Source organism: Rhinopithecus bieti, unplaced genomic scaffold, assembly GCF_001698545.2.
Source record: "Rhinopithecus bieti isolate Rb0 unplaced genomic scaffold, ASM169854v2 scaffold_33210, whole genome shotgun sequence".
Lineage (NCBI taxonomy): Eukaryota > Metazoa > Chordata > Mammalia > Primates > Cercopithecidae > Rhinopithecus > Rhinopithecus bieti.
In genome coordinates, this window is record NW_016814226.1 from 1,265,114 (window position 1) to 1,271,113 (window position 6,000).

The following is a 6,000-nucleotide window of genomic DNA, read 5'->3' on the forward strand; positions in this document are numbered from 1 at the left end:
ATCAGAACGGCCTGGAAACCAGTAAGACCCTGTGGCTGAAACCCTTTGATTTTCACTCACAGGATTCACCAGTCGCACCTGTGATAGGGGCAGGAGGCAGGGAAATATGGGGCAGAAGAGGGTGGGTCCCCAGCGGGGGCCCCACCCTCAAGCCAAAAGGCCTGATACCAAGGCCAGAAGTGAGAACTTACATCCCTGTTTTCCCGCTCAAATGTTATCTTTTCCAAAACCACACCCTGCCCCCAATCCTGTGCCTACAAAACCCCAGAACTCAGCCAGCAGAGAGAGAAAAAGTAACTGGACGTCAGAGACCACGGTTGGACATCAAACAGAAGCAGCGTGACTTCAGAGGAACAGGTTGATGGTGTAGCTTCAGAGAGTCTGGCCAGGGATGGCCAGACTCCAGGGGAAGATAACCTTCCCACTCCGTCCCATTTTCAGCTCCCCTTCCTGCTGAGAGCCACTTTCATCAGCAATAAAATCCCCCACATTTACCATCTTCAATTCGTTCATGCAGCCTCATTCCTCCTGGATGCTAGACAAGAACTCAGGTGCCACGAGTGTGGGTGCAAAAGGCTGTCACACTGACCCTTAGCCCTCGCTGGCAGAAGGCAGCTGCCTCACATGAAAAGGCAGAGGGCCCACTGAGCTGGTAATACTTCAGCCGTCCACAGATGGCCGGGTTAGAAGAGCACTGGAACACTTCCTCTGAATCTGCGGGGCTGGTACAAAGTTTGTTCCCGCACCCGCTCACCTGCATGCTCCCTCCCTCGAGGGTGAAATGAAGGAGGTTCGAGTGAGTGGAGTCCGCCCCTGCGGGCGCCAGAGCAGCCAGCTGACTCCAGCACGCGTGTACTCCAGCTCCCACCCTGCGAAGGAGTCAGGAGATGTCCAGCTTCACCTGTACCTAGTTGAAAAGGTCAGTCCTGTACGGCACAAAGATCCACAGTTCTCTCCCCTCTAATCTCACTCCCCAGAAGGAGACCTTTGGTAGATTCCTTTTACCCTTAAATTTCCAAAAAGTGTACTGATGTCATTATTTTATGATCTGTACATATTAGATGGGCTAATGACTTTCGACTGTGAAAGATGAGGACTTAGCCAAGTTCCCGTACACACAGCATCCCTCCTGCCGATATAGTCGCAGCACGATTTTGGATTTAATTCAAGGCTTAATTTGGTGTTTAATGCAAAATACACTATGTAGTGATTACATTTCCTCTTTTGTATACTATTTCACTTTTCCCAGAGCAGGTAACTTAGTTTGCTTATTTCATTTTCTATACTGCTATTAATAATTCCTTCCACAACTCTACCAAGCCTCCAGGCGTCAACGCAGCCAGACATAGGTGGGTGTTCGCTGAATCCCATGTGCTGCTTGGGGACATGCCCCTGCCCGCTCTGCTCTCCCTCCCTCATCTGAGTGAGCGGCCTGGCATGGCTGCATGGGACCTTCCTAGACCTCCTCCCACCTTGGGTGCACTGGTCCTTTCTCCACATCCCCCAACTGCAGGTGCCCTGGCTGCTTCCTGGGCGTGTGAGACTGAGGTAACTGCAAACATCCATATTCACCTCCCATGTGAGGGACAGTCTGGTCATGTACAGAAGCCCAGGCTGGAGATCGCTTTCCGTCATTCAGTCTTCTCGCTGCCAATGGTGCCGCTGAGATCCTGGGGGCCTATTTTTCTATCTGTGGGAGCTTTGAGATCTTCTCTTTGCCCCAGTTTACTCATTCACTAGGCCAGACAGTTGGCAGGGGTTGGGGGTGTCTTTTATTGAGCTCTGAACATTCTGAAAACTCTGGCTTCAATAATTTTCTCTACCGTACTCTGTTCCCTTTCTGGAACTCCAAGATTAAACTTCCATTTTCTTATCTTTTTGCTCCTGTTTGTCACCATTTTGTAAAAATTTTTATTCTACTTCCTGGGCTATTTTCTCAGCCTGACCACCCAAACCTCACAACTGTGCATTTAAAACCTCCACCATCACACTTTCCATCTCCAGGAGTCTTTGATGATCTCTCGTTATTCCTGTCTTCACTGCTGCTTCCTTTAGTGAAAGCAACACGTGTCTTGACTCTCAAAGGATACTGCAAAGACTTATGAGTGGAGGTGGCGTTATTCTGGGGTTTTAGGTTTTCTTCTGCTCCTCACATGGTCTTCGCTTTCTCAGAGTCCTTTTTTCTGCTTTGTGTTTTGTCTCTGCAGGTCCCTATCCTTCCTGTTGGAGACTTGCTACCTGGTGATCTTGAGTCCACTCACAGGTGACGGAGAGACCGTGGGAGCAGCCCTGGGGGCCACACATGCCTGGGGAAGCAGCCTCGGTGCTTTCACAGCTGAGGACCTGTCACTTCGGTGGGAGATTCCATGAGTAGGTACAGGGCTCTGCTTTGGGGTCAATTTCTCAAGAGGGTGCCTCCAACCCCAGCCTGGAGACTGGAACCAGGTCACAGGCATCCTAAGAGCTGAGAAGAGGAGGGGCTGGTAATCCCACCCTCCAAGTGTGCAGCCTGTGTGTGACCCTACTTCCCACATGCCCTGTGTCCCAGTCTTCAGCTGTGCACAGGACCCTCACATCACAGCCTCTCCGGTCCCCAAAGAAGAAAACTGTCTTGGTGACAGCCTCTGGTTTCCATCCCCAGTGTCATGGACACCACATCAGCTGCTTCCTGGGCTGGGCTGCTGGAATTGGTTCCCACCTGGCCGCCCTCCCGACTGTGGCATTCAGGTGCCCTGCCTGCCCGGTGAGCCAGCACTCAGCCCCGCCTGTGATCTTCTGGGTTTCCAATCCACCACGCCCTCCTCTCCAGCTCTGGGAGTTCAGAGCGTTCTATCCCTTTGTTGTCACTTTAGTGAGGTTTCAAGAGGAAACAGACACCAGCGTGTGTGTTCAGTCTGCCCCACTGAAACACAGCCTCCTACAGGGTTCTGGAGTCCCAGGACATCCACAGGGATGCCAGAATCCCCCAGCTCCCTGAGAAACAGCAACAGCTGGAATTTTTTTTTTTTTTTTTTGAGACAGGGTCTCACTCTGTGGCTCAGGCTGGAGTGCAGTGGCGCAATCATGGCTCACTGCAGCCTAACCCTCCTGGGTCCAAGGGATCCTCCCATCTCAGCCTCCTAAGTAGTTGGAACCACAGGCACACGCCACCACACCTGACTAGTTTTTTTTTTGTTTGTTTGGTTGGTTGGTTGGTTGGTTGGTTGGTTGGTTTTTGTAGAGATGGGGGTCTCCCTATGTTGCCCAGACGGTCTTGAACTCCTGGGCTCAAGCAATTCTCCTGCCTCAGCCACCCAAAGTGCTGGGATTACAAATGTGAGCCACCATGCCCGGCCCACAGCTGAACTTTTAAAGGGGCAACCCATCAGGGCCAGGCAACAGCCCAGGGCCCGGGGCTCCTGCCCCATCCAGGTGGGAACTGTCCCCCAACAGACACTGAGAATGCTCCCCACCTCCAAAAGGAAAAGGTGAAGGACATCTGTTAAGCACCTGCCGCAGCCAGTCCTTGTCCCTGTCCCTGTGCTTCCGCACACTGTCTCTCAGCTCTCAAGACAATGCCCTCGACACGGAGCAGGATGGGAAGCTCTAAGAGGAAAAGTAGAGTTCCTGGTCACGCGGCTGGTAACTGGATGGGGAAGCAAGACTTCCGGAGCCCAGCTCACAGCACCAGCTGAGGACACGCTGACCGAGACCCAGGAACTCACTACAACTTCCCGCTTGAGTCTCACATACCTCACTGGAGCTGCTATTACCATCTAGCTTCACACAGGACCACACAGGCTCAGGGATGAACCGTCCAGGGCCACAGAGGCCAGTGCACAGTAAACTCAGCACCTGAAATTTCGCTCCAGAACCAGAGTGCTTTACACACACATCAGACACAGACACACATATGTATACTCACGCACACCACATACATAACACACATACCACACACACTCCTCCAAACACAGCATGTACACACACACCAGACACAGCACATGTGCACTCACACTCACTCCACACACAAACACCACACACATCACATGCACACACACCACACACATACACCCATACACACTACACACACACAGCACCAAGGCTCACAAAGCGAGAGAGCAGCAAAACAGGGTCACGTCCCACGTGTACTCATTTGCGGGATAAATCTCCGACCATTTCCTAGCTACGATCAAGCAAGGGTGAGGCAGACGGGGCAGTTGCTGGGACTGACCCCCACCCATGACAGTGGCAGCTCACTTCTAGGCCTGGGACCCTGGGAAACGAGTTACAGGCATCGCCACCCCACCCCTGCCCACTCTGGACCATGTCCACAGCCAGACCCCTGCTGGATGCAGAGGGGAAACAGGCACAGTCCCTGGCCGTGACTCCGTCCTCCTGCTGGGGTGACGCCAGGCAGCTGCCGCATGCTGGGCTCCACAGCCAGGCCTGCCTGGTCCAGGAAGCTCCAGCAACCCTGGGTTGGCCCCAGCCTCTGTCTGATGAGACTCTGAAAACCTGGAGCCCAGATTCCCAGCCTAGCTCTGCCAGCAACTTTGGGAGGTCTGAAAGTCACCCCTCCTCTGGGCCTCAGTTTCCTCAAAGTGAACTTCTCCTAGGCCTTTAGCTCTTCTGTTCCGGGTATACGACCCTGAGGCTGCCAAGAGGCTACCAGGAGGCTGCTGCACCTTCAGACAGAGCTGGCACAGCAAGCAGAGCGTGGCTCCGCCCCAGGGGGAAAACGCTGCGCCCCAGGGGGCAGAAGCTCTGCCTCAAGGGGAAGAGGCTCCAGCCTTGTATGAGAGAAAGTCAGGGAAGGCTTTTGTAAAAAACCGGCCTTTGCAATGGGACCTTCAGGACGAGGGGAGAAACCAGTTGTAAGAAGCTTTGGGGAAAGGAGGCCCTGGCGTGTGGCATTAAGGCCCCAGCTTGCCCTCATGCAGCATCTCAAGACATCAGTGGTAGTGAGGATGGTGCAGACAACAATGGCAAACAGAGCAATGACCACAACACATGCCCCACGCGCATCTTTGCTGTGTGACTTCACGGCCCCTCATAAAGGTCCTGCTCTGTGACTCTGGACACGACCATACGACTTGGCCAACAGAGACGCTGCACGTCTCTGCTTATTATTCTGCACTTCCACTGTTGCCAAGAGAAGACCATTGGCCCAGGCTAGCCTGCTAGTCCCAGGAGGAGAAAAAGAGGTGCCTGGAGCAGAGCTGCCTCCGCCAAGCCCAGCCCGAAGCAGGGCCCCAGTCAATCTGCACACACAGATGACAGTCTGGCCAAGACCAGCTGGGAAAGAATCAGGGCTTTGCCCAAAATCAAAATTCAGACCTAAGTCTTTATAACTGGTCCCCTCCTCCAGCAGAGCCTACCAGTGCCCACCTATACCCCTCAGCTACCCTAGAGGTCACCTGCAGTGCTGGTGAGGGCTTCTGACTTCAAGCACCTGTGCCTGCTTCCCACCTGGCGGCAGAGGAGCAGGCCCAGAAGTGCATGGAGCCGACACCCTAAGCCACCCCCAACCACTGAGGGACAAGAGTTGGCGCCTGTCCCCCACACGCCACAGAAGGCTCCTAGCTGTGTTCACATCATCTCTCACGGGATCCTGGCAGGCTGAGCCCTAGGCTCCCACAGAGTCACTCCTTTCCTGGCTTTTTCCCCTTTGCCTTCTGAGACCACCTCCCACCTGACTAGCAGAGGCCCACTCTCTAGTGCGAAAGCACACCCACTCACATGCCTGGGCTCTCAGTCCTGAGAGAGGCAACAGTCATGAGGGCTCTGGATCTGAGAGTCCTGATTTGGAAACCAGATCGGCTGCCTCCTGACAACGGGACACTGGACAAGATCTGCCCCTCTATGTGAGTTCCTCATCTGGAAGGCGAGGACAATGATGAACTCAATGTCATTCCCCACAGAGCACCCTCCAGGCATCAGCAGCAGCGACAATTGTGCGGACAGTGACAGCGGATGAAGCACTGACCCCACTCATGACCCTGGGGCTGGCACCACCCAAAG